Source organism: Cupressus sempervirens, chromosome 2, assembly GCF_028749045.1.
Source record: "Cupressus sempervirens isolate cs-2001-9-10 chromosome 2, ASM2874904v1, whole genome shotgun sequence".
Classification (NCBI taxonomy): Eukaryota; Viridiplantae; Streptophyta; class Pinopsida; order Cupressales; family Cupressaceae; genus Cupressus; species Cupressus sempervirens.
In genome coordinates this window covers 417,663,973-417,678,380 of record NC_143119.1, presented here as the reverse complement: position 1 = coordinate 417,678,380, position 14,408 = coordinate 417,663,973, and positions in this window count along the sequence as shown.

The window sequence follows — 14,408 nt, the reverse complement described above, 5'->3', positions numbered from 1 at the left end:
TGAGAATCAGCCCCCAAGGGAGAATCCTGGTCTTTACCTACCTCATTCTTCTTTAGGAAGGTAGAAACATTTTCCACCATCTATTTAAGCTATTTGTCCATGTTGCCCAGTCTGGATTCAATTTTTGACACCTTCCCCTAGACACTACTAATATCCTTGTCCATAACCCTTTGTTTAGCTTCCAACATAAGAATCTTGTACATCAAATTTTTAACTTCTTCAGCATTTCCTATGACCTCCAAGAGCTTGTCAATATGTTGTCCTAGAGTTTTTTCCCCTCTTGTTGTTTTGTCAATATGTTGTATATGTCTTTAGCATTGTTGTCAAAGAGGCAGATATAGATTTACTGATCTTGGAGGTAGATCAAACAATTATTGATGATTGTTGATTAAGATGAGGACACATGTATGATAAGGGAGATAGAGAAGAATGTAAGAAAGAGGGAGAAATCATAATCTACTTAGTAAGAGGGAGCTATAAGAAAGAGTTTTGTAACCTAATCAGAAGATGGATGTTGTTAATAGAGTGAAAATTTTTTATTCAAGTTTACTTTTGGTATTGACTTACTGTTTTAACCCAATTAGTTTGGTTGAACAAGATGTTCATCATACAATTGACTTGGTTGATCAGTTTGGTTTGCCATCAATGCCAAAGAGGGAGATTGATGAGATATGGTTGAAAAATTATTATTAAGGTTTAAATTATTGAAAGAGCAAGATTGTTGAAGAAAACTATGTGTTTTAATTATTGTTTTGTCACTAATGTCAAACATGTTAGTTTCTAGTAAGAAAACTACTTATGAGATTCAGGTACTATCACTTAGTTCATTGATGAAGAGGATTTGATCAATAAGATGTCACAAAAGCACCTAGAGGAAAGGTTGAGTTATGATTATGTAATGAAGTACAAGGACTAGTTAAGATAGTGATGACATGGTGTATTGATAATCTACTTAAGGTTACAAATGTTGGTTACACTAAGAAAGTTTAGAAAAACAAGTTACACAAAGTTTTTCTACCAAGCTTGACCAAGTGGGTAGTAGGTGCTGAGCAAAGTTAGTGCAAGCTAAGAAGAAAGTTAGTTGGAGACAAGTGAAAGCAAATTCTAGTGGATGCCGAGCAAGATAGTTGATGTCGAGTAAAGTTTAGTTGATGTTGAGCATCAGTAAACTTTTGTTGCTACTAAGTGATTTTACAATTGATGTCGAGCAATGCAGTATGTGTTGAGCATCAAAAGGTTGATAATGTGGAGCTACTGCATTGTGTTAAAGATCAAAGATTCATCAAATCTAAGCTGACAAGTTTTTTTTCTTGAAACTTGTGAACCAAGAGGAAGATAAGGTTGATGAACTAGGGGCACAAAAATTCATGCAAACAATTTTTTAGGTGAATGCAAATAGATTCTCGGATAATCTTCTAGAAGAGATACAAGATATGGGGTAGATACATTGTATCCCACCTAATCCATCCAAACCCTAAATTGGATGATGGAAAATGAGTAGGAAAATATCCTAATTTCCAATTTATAAGAATGTCTGGTCATGAAGTAAATTTGTCATGCATGAGAACCCAAGGAAGAGAAGGGATTAAGGGTTTTGCTTCATCAAGTGACCCAAGAAAAGAGTCTACAATGGTATTTTGAGCAAGAAGGCTTGAGGAGATGAATTCTTGAAGGGTGAACAAGCTATCAAAGCTGAAAAGTATGAAGGTGAAGTAGAATTAAGGACTGATAGAGATCTATAATTTGCAAGAGAAGTTGTAATTTTCATCAAATCAAAACTCTACTATTACTCTCTAACAATTGTATGAGTCTAGGGTAAATCCGTTGGATTAAGGTTGACCTAATAGTCATTTGTAAATCCTTTAACCAAGTGGCATTCCAAGTGAATGGCCTAAATTCCTCTAACAAGGCTCACTTCTAACAAGGTGATTGAAATCCCTTAATTGGGTCATATTTAATAGTGTGTATTGTAACCCTTAATAGGGTTGGCCTTCCACAAGGCATCACTTCAAAAGAGTGAAAAGGGGTAGCATGTTAAAGGTTGTTTTTCCCAAATTAGGTTTCCACATAAATCATTATGTCAAGTGTGTTGATGAATCTATTATGTTTCATGCTTTACATTTCTACACGTTGATTTGATAGTAACCTACAAGTTATAGGGATTGCATAATCTTAATAAATGCATGCATGGGTATAAATGTTTAATTGGTTCACTAAGGTGTGAAAAGTTTTATTTATACACCTTGGATAACTAATTCACCCCCCCCCCCCCCCCCCCCCAACCTCTCAATTATTTAAAAGTATTCCAACACTTATATGGTCTTGTACACCTTCTCCAAACTGATTTCAAGTCAAAACCCCACTCATAAACACTAAAACTTCCAAACTCCCCACCTAGGCTTAACAAATAGTGACATTCTAATTTTCATAAAATTTCCATTTAGATGTATTCAAAGGGTTTGTTCTAAGCTCTATTATGTTTTGATAATTTATGAGAGTTCGTATATTTATCTATTTTTCACTAAGTTTCATATGTGATACTAATTGAGTCTCTTCCAAAATCCATATGAGAATAAAATAGGACGAGTCAACATTGTTTCGAAGGAAATGTGATGTTTAGTTGTGATTATTGCAAGGGGATCAACAAATTTAATTAAAAACTATCAGAAACCCTCATTCACAGACCTATGTAAGAGGGTTCATTATTATCTTAACACTCCACCATTTAAGAATTATGAAATTCTATAATTATGTCAAATTTGACATCAAAATTTTAAGGCTTTTGACAATACTAAGATTCCCTGTCGAGTAGAAAATGGGAAAATTCTTGTTTTTTTTACAATGGCAATACGATATCTCTTCTAAACCGTATAAAAAGATTTCTAAAATTTTTTGTTTTAAAAAATGGATCCACTATGACTTGGTAAATGTTCCTTGTACTTGGGACATGTAATAAAGAAATAAAAATGAACACATAAAGTTTGTCTATAGATTTCTTGATAAACTTATTTTGTATCTTAATAAATAGTTAATGAAAATATATGATTTACAATAGTAGTGGTTTGAAACCTTTTTGAAGAGAGTAGAAGAAATATGTAAGTTGTGTCCTTTAAGTTGCAATTGTTTACATTGGGTTTAATGTCATTTGAGGAGTCCTACCAACCAATGTGTTTTGGACAGTATTGGAAGAATTCGTTGATGGGAATATCTAAACATTATATTTGGAAAGTGTTTCTCTATTGATGGGTTAGAGTCCTACACAGGATATTGACTAACATGTTAAGACAACAAGTTGTTACATTCCAAACATGTCCTTAGTATTTGAATCTTCTTTGGTTGATAGTATAACTTGAAATACATGAGTTGTCTCTGGAATGAATTGTGATCAAAGGCAATAGTAAATTTTATGGGTAGATGTGTGTAAATGAACGTATATAGGATCATAGTAGTGATGAGGTCCCAAGGGATTGAAAGAACAATGTTATTGGCAAGGTGATAAGTATTGCACAAACATGATTAGGTTTTGATTTAAAATAGCCATTATGATGTAGAAAATAAAAAAAATTAACCAAATCATCTAGGATAATATTGATCCCAACTCTTTTTCTTCATCAAAAGCTCCTAGATAAGGGATCAAACAAAAAACACAACTCTAAAGTTCCTCACATTAACACATTTTTTACATGTTAGAGGCATTACTAACCAAATAATCTTCTTTGAACTACTCAACATAACCATTGCCAATCCATCATTAAGACCCTTGGAGGATATATAATCCAAGCCAACATCCTTTCATCAAGTTATTCAACCATACACACCATAAAATGTTAGTACAATGCTTTCAAGTAAATACATCAAAAAAATACCAACTAGTCTTCAAGGCCTATCACAATACCCCTTGCCAATGCTCAAATGAACGATGATCATCAATATCCCTTTAGAAATTTTGAACATAAAAATTTAAGTGTCCATCTTTTTCTTGCTAGTCTACCAAAACCCCTAGCTTGTTGCCCCCAAACTTCTCATACAAGAATCATAAGATATAATGACCATTTTACCAATTTTCATATCATTCAAATTGGTCACACTTAATTGCCTAATTACTAGGTGAATTTTCCTGTATAGTACCCTAGTTTTCCACTCTTACGTGATCTAGCCAAGATTTTCATTCATTTGCATATTAATGGAAAAATCAATCAAATACATCTACATGAAAATATAGGTGCTAAATTGAAATTACAAGGGAAAGTAGTGCAATACCATATGTGCAACTTTGCATATTCAATTAAATGTCAAAGGTATACAGAGAAAAGGAGCATGTGATGATGACCAATCAAACATATAAGCTCATACAGTAGCCAACACATAGAGTACACTGAAAGAAAAATACATGCATAAATAATAAAAGAAAAGATACAAGCTAGTATACATTGCATGATTATATATGCAGATGATTAATCACAAGCTATTATGCATTGCCCCAAAAAACCTCTAGTTTGAAATTGGGCTTCTTTTTTAAGGATTTGAATGTATGGGAAGCATATATAGCCTTTAAGAATTTTTTTGCATAATTAAGATGTTATTTTTAAGAGGGGGTTTTTAATAAAGGATGTAAAATAGTGTTAATGGTAGGGGATGTATTTATTTTTCCAAGTTCTTAGAGGTGTTTGTTTTTGTCCATGGTGGGAGATTTTTCTTTTATGTTAATTAAAGGCCTAGGTGGTAATAGGGACTTTAATTTTTGTGGAGTTATAAGGATCTTGCACTTGGGATGTAATTTAATCGTATGCATGATGAGCCTTTTATTTTTGCATTTTACATTAAATGTAAACATTTAAATGGATGATGTCCTTATAAATCATTATATTTAAATGTAATTTTAAAATGAAAAGATTGAGGAAATGATTGTATTTGATCATGCCTAATTCATGGGGCCTTGATTATGAGTTTCCAAAGTTTTATTCATTTACTAGCTAAATTTGGTGAAGATGTCAAATTTCATATTTTGACATGATCCATGGAGATGATAGATTTCACTTACTAGCTGATTTGATGTAAATCATGGATTAGTTTCCAATATGAAGGAGGGTGAAAATTGAGGATTCTTTACCTATTTATACCCCATTCTTCGACATAATTCAAGTTAGCTCTTGCATTCTACCTTCTTGGAGAGGTAGTGTTTTGTAGCTCAAGTCCTATTTTATGATGTAGTTTTGAGCATTTTGGCTCCTTCTAAATAATATATAGTAGTGACCCTCTTTGATATTATTTATCTTTTCCTTGTCTTTTATAATTTTTACTTCTAAGTTATTGTGATCTTTAGGGTCCTTTACTTAAAAGTTTTAAATAGTTTTGAGGCATGTGAGAGTGAATTTTTAATGTTAAGTAGTGTGACTTGTGTGCTATCAAGTTTAAAGATTGTGAATCTAAGTTCCTTTCTTTGAAAATCAACACCTTTTACATTGCATGCATCAAAAATTAGCAAGGTCAATCTATGAAAAGCTATTCTGTAGTTGTTTTAGTTGTGAGTTTTCCCTTTAAAGTTGTATTACCTTCATAATATTGGTGAATCACCTTAGTTTAAATTCAAGTTATGTTACATGCATTTTCTCTATCCCTTTTCCCATCAATATAGATCAAGTTTTAATATGTGATTCAAGGAAATTTGACACTTTGTACCAAAATTTGATCCTTAACATGGCATACCCACGGGCCAAGGATCATCCCATGTTTCACTAGATTGCCAGAAGTTACATTTCAGTATAAGGGTTCAGTCTAAGTCACAACAATTTTTGGCACACCTAGTGGGACAAGCATTCAAAGATTGAAATTATTTTTAAGAACCTCCACCAATCATACAACATTTTTTGGCATGCCTAGTGGGACAATTCAAAGATTCTAATTAGTTTTTAGAATCTCCACTAGTGACAACAATTTTTGGTACAATCGGTGGGAGTGTTTGGATTGTTTTATTCCAAATTTTTCCATGTACTTCTAGTTTTTTGTGTGGAAATTAGTTATATAGTCTTTTGAAGAAAGAAGATAGACACTTGGCAACTCTAGAATGAATATTCACTAGTTTCAAGTAGATTTGATTGTTGTTATAAAAGTGAATTTTATTTTTCATTTACAAGTGTTCCCATGCCCCTATGTTTATCTAAGGATTGATTGTGTTATTTTTATGGATGAGAGCATGTCTTACCATTCCTCATTTCATGAAAATCATGTCTTTCGTCCACCATACCAACCTCATCAGCAAGTTTCATTTGTTCAACACCTCCCCAACCCTGCTCAAGCTACTAGCCTAGTTGGCTCAATATTAGATCAGTCCCATGAGTTGAAGCAAATTAAGGAACAAATCCAAAACATTCAAAAAAAAAATTGAAAATTTGATCAATGAGATAGCTAGCATAAAAAGGCAATAGTTTCAACAACCCTTGACAAATAGTTCATCTCTAGTTATCATAATCATTTCTAGAATCATCCTCCCCATGCTTATCAATAGCCATAAGAAAATTCACAAAAAAATCTTAGAATGTTCCAAGCACAAATAAAATCCTCACAAGTTATCAAAATAATATGAGGGATGTAGAAAGGTATCATGAGTATAATATGTGGCAAAAGGAGCTTTCTTATTAGGATGACATTCATTTGTAGTAGTTAGCAATGCAATGGGGACAATATGAGGAACTTCTTGCTAAAAGGGAGAAACAATATAAGGTTCCAAACAAACAATATGATGAACTACTTTCTATAAGGGAACATCAATATGAGGTACAAATGCGAAAGTATGAAGAATATTCTCAAAGGGAGTCAAGAACCTATGAGGAAAATCATGAGAAAGAGCTAGAAGATCAAAAAGTGATAATTCATAGACTAGCTACCACATATAAAAAACTAAAAGAAAGTCAACTAGATAATGGTCTTTCAAATCAGCCTATAATGAAAAAGATATCTAAGCCTATGGTTCTTTGTATCTTGAGTTATGATCAGCCAAAAAAGGAAAGGCAGAGTATAGTCGTAAATGAGAAAACAGTCTAGCAACCTATATTCATTCATGAAGAAGATGAACATGTACTTCAATAGATATTTAAATATGAAAAGCTCATTCTAGAACCTTATTCATCTCTAGACATTCCAATGCAACATGAGAAGGAGGCTTGTAATTCTTATTTTCCATGTTTTAAAGATTTCCTTCCTAAACAACAAGTTGAAGTTGACAAATCTAAATCTCTATAAGAAGACTCTCATATTGGAAAATCTGACATTTTTCAAAGTTCATTTGATTTTTTGAAAAAATTTATAGTTTTTTAAATGAGGAAGAAGATGAGGTTCATGCTAAAAAGGAGGAAAATAAGGATTTTCTCATGTTAAATTTGTAGACTCAGTTTCTACACTTCTCTAGACCCTTCTATCTAAGATATCCCAAGATTGGAATACTTGAATGTTGACTTAGAGATCCCTAGTCATGGAGTGAAAGAGGCAAAAAATAAGCATGAAGTGATCTCTCAAATGATTCTTAGAGATGAATACCTTGCTAGAAAACCATGAAATGAGAGATTATTGAGACAAGAGCAAGAATGCAAGTGTCCAAAAGAACTCTCAAACATGCATTGCAAGAATAAGCTAGGCTAACATGGAGTGCAAGAATGCAACTAAGCTAAACAATATGACTGTGTTACAACCATTGCTAATTAGACTATGTGAGCTATGATATAACAAAGGAAATTAAGCTATCCTAGATGAATCTAAGCTAAGATGGAGTATGCAAGAATGAGATAAGAAGTAAGAAGTTTTGCACAAGTGCTCTCAAGAAAACCTATCATGAAACCTGCATCATAACAATACTCAAAATTTGGAACCTTAGAGAGGGAGAGAGCTCTTTCTTTTAAAGGGGTACAAATGGTTGAGATCAAGATCAAGGGTGAGGGTTTACTTTTGGCATGATCCATGTGAAAGATCAAGTCAACCAATGAAAAGGAGTTGACTTTTCATGTGATACAAAAGCCTTTTTTTAATTGTTGAAATAGGAATAATGCTTTATGTGTGCACATTGAATGGGTTATAAGAATAGGATCTTTTATTTAATTAAAAGTGGACATTTTTTTCTAATCAAATGTGGACTTAGGATATTATAGTAAAACTATAGGTTAAAATTAAATAAATTGATTTTTAGCAATTTAGCCTAGGAAAATAATTAATTAATTTAGCTAAGATGTTGAGAAGGGGGCTAATAGTCTAGATGACCATTTTTAGGTGATTGCATTTTCCCTCTTTTACTAATGTGTGATCAATATAGGAACACATTATGTCAAAGAATATAGAAGCCAAGTAGGCAACAATAGATAGAGAGATCTAATTCTAAAGAATAAAATGCAGAAAGAGACAACAAGTCCTTAATGTATAGTTTGATAGCACTAGTACTGAACACTAGGAGACAGATGATATCAGAACTCAAGAATAGTACTAACACAAAATAAGGTAGATAGATCAAGAGAAAATGAAAAGATCAAACATAGGTTCCTAAGAAATAGATAGTTGTAGCAAGAAATGATAGATTAATTCTAACCCCTTAGAATCAAAATCAAAATGAGGTAAAGTGAATACAGAAATGAGCTAGATATGATAAAATTAAGATATAGAAAATTCCATGATGAGAGATATATTATTAGAACCAAAGAGTGACCATAAGGAATAAATAGAATGGAAAGTTTGACTAGAGTTGACCAAGAGGGATAGAGGCTAAAAATTAGGTCAAATCATATAGAAAGATGATTTAGAAGTGAAATTTGTGTATTGAAGTGGGTATGGAGTGTAGAAATGATAAAGACATGGAGAAATGAAGATGCCCCGATAAAGATTCAAAGACTAGACCTAAAAAGGTCAACTAACTGTTGGAAATTTGTTCAGTGCTCCCCTCAAGATTTGTGACAAGGGCTTAACCACCTCCTGTGTACTATAAGTTGAGTGGTTGTATTAGACATTGATAGATTGGTCTTTTGGTGCAATGGCTACCCCACTCTAACAAGTGGTATCAAAGCTTGGTCATTGGTTCAAATCTTAAGGCCCTTGGGTAACGCTGAGGGGGAGATTGTTGGAAATTTGTTCAGCACTCTCCTTAGGATTCGTGACAAGGGCTTAACTACCTCTTATGTACTATAAGTTGTGTAGTTGTATCAAGCATTAATAGATCAATCTTTTGGTGCAATGACAACCCCACTCTAACACTAACTACATAAAAGAAGGTAGAATTTTGAAATGCATTTTTTTTACTATCAAGATGAACTTAGATTTTGATTTTGATCTTGAAAGCAGATCTAGGATGTCAACATTAGCCAGGTGTGTCATTTTTCCAAAATTTCAAGGAGTTTGAAAAATGAGCCAAAATGAGATTGGAGGACTATATAAGCATTTCAAGTGTCATTTTCAATTCATTTGTCTTTTTTGATTTTGGAGATCTCTTGAGTGATTTTGAGACAGATCATGACTTTAGCAAGCATTTCCATGCACACACTCCATTTTGAATGCAACTAGTTGCACAACCAACCACCTGAGTATGAGCCCCCAGTGAGTCTTCAAAAAATTTACACTTTTTTGAGCCTTTATATGTATTTTAACATATTTTTTATGTTTTGGGGGTTTTTGAAAAAATATCGCTTGATACTTTAAAAGTATTGCATGGCTACTTTGAGAAGTATTCCATACTTTACAAATGTTTATTGGATCAAACATACCCAAATATCGCACAACATGGTGTGAACTATCACCCAATAGGAAAGTATTGTATGAGTACTATAAAAATTATTGCATGAAAGTTAATCAAAAAATTATATTGCCTAGATATTAAGACAAGTATCATATGGGTTATTATTGAGCTTTTTTTAATATGTAGTGTCAAATTTTGCATGTGTGAGCACTAGTTTTTATTATTTTGATCTATTCATGATGTTCTTGATCTGTTTATATCTAATACTAACATTTTTATGCTTGTTTGACTCGATTATGCAGATCCTCTTCCCCACCCTTTTGATAAGAGCCCCCAAGATGGTGGGGTTGTGTGTCCTTTGTCATCTCCAGAATGATAAGAAAGCCACCATAGATAGCATGGGATTTAGATGGTTGTTATAGATGCTCCATATATGGGTGAACCACATATTATTGACCACACTAGTTGAGGAGTGGCGTAGTGAGCATAATACCTTTCATTTTCCCACTGGTGAGGCCACCGTCACTTTGGAGGACATATATCACATCCTTTGTGTACCATGCCATGGAGACCCTATGAGTATAATCATTATGTTTTGATATTCATTTTTGTAAAGTTTCTAATATCCATATGAGGTGTTCTTATATGATCTTGATCATGTCACGGGTTTACAATGAAGACCCCGACAAAGGGGAGGTTGGTAGTACAATAGTTGTTTAAGGATGTCACAATCCTAGACCACCACTTGAGCTGGGAGAAGGTCATAGAATATTATGGAGGCCAGAATCAAATACCCTACCTCATTTTTTCACTAGTTTCCTAAGCACTTGTCATTGATAAGGGTCAAAAGGGCTTCGCTCTAGTTTGGGGCAGATTGGTTGTAGACTTGGTAGATTGACCAAGATGCATGTCATGGGGGCTAGCTATCCTTGCAAATATGTACTATGAGCTTCATGAGATATTGTACTAAGATGATAGGTATTGGGCATGCAATGTAGTGCTAACACATATATGGGCTTGAGAGCACATCATAGTTATATGGCCATGAGTGCAGCTGCGGAAGTAAAGTCACGTATTCATTACATATACACAAGGTTCATCCCTTAGAGTCATAGTGGGGATGTGACCTATTCCTTGCATTTATTTGATGAGATCACATCATTTTTTTGGCAACCATATTTCTAGTGTGAGAGATTTTTAGATGTGTGGGAGCTTGAGTACATCTACTACAATAGGCCATTGGTGGAGAGACACTCTGAGATAGTGCAGATGTTTCCTATCAGCTGAGTCTAGAGATAGTTTTGTCAAAGGAAAGTGATCTTGATGGAGACCACAACACACACCTTCTTTTATAGAGAAGAGGATTAGGGGTGGCTACCCATGCTAGATTATCAAATGGTTGTGACAAATGCAATGGTTTGATGTAGGATCCTTAGGACTACTTCCTAGATTTGGAAAATGTGGGGGATGATCCTGCCTATTTGTATGAGATACAAACAAATTATTTTGTTTATTTTACACTATTAGATGCACCACCTATGGTAGTGAGACATGGGCGAGATGGTGGAGGAGGCAAAGGCAAGGGCAGGAGGTGAGTGGAGGTTGGTAGTAGTTCCCAATCTACTAGGGTGAGACGGGCGTGGGATCAAACTAGTAGGGAGGAGGAGAGTGAGGAGGAGGAAGAGGAGGAGGAGGGTGGAGTGAGCATAGTCATAGAAGGAGCATCCTGTTAGAGGTGGAGGAGAGGACCCTAGAGTTTCTTGTATATGAGCACTAGAGGTGGAGGAGTAGGCGTTAAGGCTGACCATAGTAGTTAGAGACCAGTAGCTAGTGGATGCATGAGCAAAGGTTGAGAGGTGAGAGTGGGTACTAAGGGAGTATCTAGCATAAGTTCAAAAAGAAGTGGAGCATTTGGGAGTATGAGAAGCCTATTATCATGGTGTATACATTGTTTTAGTTCTTTTAGATCAATAGGTACCTATTATTAGAATTTGTGAAAAAAAATATAAATCCAAAATCTATTGAAAGAGTTAGATTAAACAATAGGAAATGAAATTGACATAATAAAAATATGAGACCAATTTATAATGTAAATTTTTAGAGGCATAATAGCATCAATATTTCCTAATAGGTTGTATGATATATTTGATATATATTTGAGATATGAAATACAAAGAGGTAGCCTATTTATATAGGCATGGCTTGGGAAGAAACTTGGACAAAATTGAGACAAGTGTCTCAATTTGGAGGAAGTAGAGTCCTCATGAACTTAGCCACCTACCATCCACCTATAATCTAGAAGGGTGGTGTCCAAATTGGAATTAACCACATGTGACATTTTAGGAGTGGTTGAAGTCAAAAAGATGACTCAACAATATCCTCCTAACAATAATATCCAAAATATATAATTCCTCCTAATTTATGAGTTCACCTAAATAAACTTAATATAAGAGGGAAATGGGAAACAACCATTTACTCTAACACCTCCACTTAAGTGAAACTTAGGGAGTACTATAATGCAATATATAGCTAATGGGTCCTAGTAGAAAATCCATTTTAGGTACCCATGTACAACTAAAAATATGTAATCTCTTAGAAAGAGGAGAAAGAGGGAAAACCAGATGGGAAAAACCCTCCCCCAAAAAGAGAAAATTGAAAAGGCAAGACACATAAATGGAAGGTACAATTAAGATCCTCCAATTATGACATACATCATGCATTTACAATAAAGTATGAGAAGGAAGGAGCATAATAGCCCTTCTCCAATATAGAAGGTCGACTAGTAGTAGATGCTCTAGGTTCAATGTAGAAATTGCGCCATGACTGAATAGCAACATTCCTCCCTTTAGGAAGAAAGAAAACCAAAGGTGCATCAATAATACCTCCCTAATCTAAATGAAGAAACCTCAAAAACTATGGAATTTCTAGAATGTGCTCAAGTGTCCCCATGTCAAGGCTGAAAGAAGATGTCATGAGCTGATCAAGATCAAGCCCAATAGAAGGTGGCATGCAAGGATACATTAGTAACTAATCCATGTGAGAATGTGTACTTGGGCACTTTGCTGAAAAAAACAAGTCACTATTAACTAAGGATGAATCTAGAACATGTTGTAAATAATCAAGAGTCTTCTCTAAAGATAAAGTGATATCCTCTAATTTTTGTATTGATTCACATGAACCCATGGTTGTATGACTGTAAGCATCATCTGGAATATTGGTAGAAAGAATATCAATAGAAGGAAAAGGAATGGATAACTCATGAACTTGATCACATGTGAGAATACCCAAGTTCAAGTAGCCAAAGATCTCCTCAATATGTGAATCAACATTAGAAGTGTGATCAAAATATGCTAAAGAGTCACTATCATCATCAAGAGCAAAGTCTTTTAAGTACTATATTTGAGATCCATGATCAACCACTCTTATAGAAATGATCTCTCTACTCTCCAAATCTCTTATAAGAACTGATTCGGGAGTGAATTCCACAGTCCTCCTTGTTGTCCCATTAGTGAGTTGATAAATGGAAAGGAGATTATGAGTTAGGTGGGGAACACACAACACATCTTTGAAGGTTCCCTCCCCCTTATAAATTGTTCCTTTCCCAATAACATTCATGTAAGTATGATTTCCCATCAAGATAGGTGGTGCATTACAAGGCACAAATGAAGAATACAAAGACTATAAAGATGCCATATGATGAGAAGCTCCTGAATCAAGAAGCCATCTCCCTAAATCATGACTTTAAGTAGTAATTAAGGCTTGACCTTTTTCCTTGTTATATTTTCCTTTAGAAACATTGGAATGAGAAGAAGAGGATAGATTAGTAATTCTTGAAGGTAGATTTATTTGATTTTTCTTAAGAATATTCCTAAGTTCATCAATGTCCTTCTTATATCAATGATGTTCTTCATGTCCATTCTTCTTGCAATATTCACAAGTAGACTTTTCCTTTTTAAATGATTCCTTATTTGAGGAAGACGATTCAAATTTTTTGTGACTTGTTTTGTTTTTGTTCAAGATTCCTTGCTTCTTTATGTACCTTAGGATCAGTAGCAATTAATGCTTGTGACCTGGATATCTTGAAAATGCCCATTTGAGTTAGCTTTACTTCCTCTTGGATGAGAATATTTTAAAATGCATCAAAATTAGGATCAACATATGTAGCTCCCATAAAAACTCGATTGGTATGAAAGGTAGAAAAAAATACACAATACTTAGGACCAAGCTTGGATAACATGTTGACAATCAATTGTATATCTTACTTATCTTGTAGTCTTTTAGTTATGTTCTTAATTGTTTAATCTTGGAGACGTAGTCTTAGATGTTGTTGAAACTCTTTGGATCAAGATTCATCAAATCATTATCAATTTGCTAATCCTTAATCTTGTTAGTTTTACCAAACAAAGTTTCAAAAGAATCTCAAGCCTCTTTAGGTGTCTTCAATGATTCCAAATGAAATTGAAAATCAAAAGAGACTAATGAACAAATGTAACCTAGAGCTTTTTCATGATTTATCTCACATGCTTGTGAGCACTAGCATCAGTAGGTGCAGTAATAGTTTCATTTACATATCATCTGCAACCTTTTTCCCTTAGATAATTCCATACTGATTTTTTCTATGATTCATAATTATATGGAGTTAGGAGCTCAATTTGTGATTTTCCCATTTTTACTACAAGAAAGAACCAATGAAACCAACACA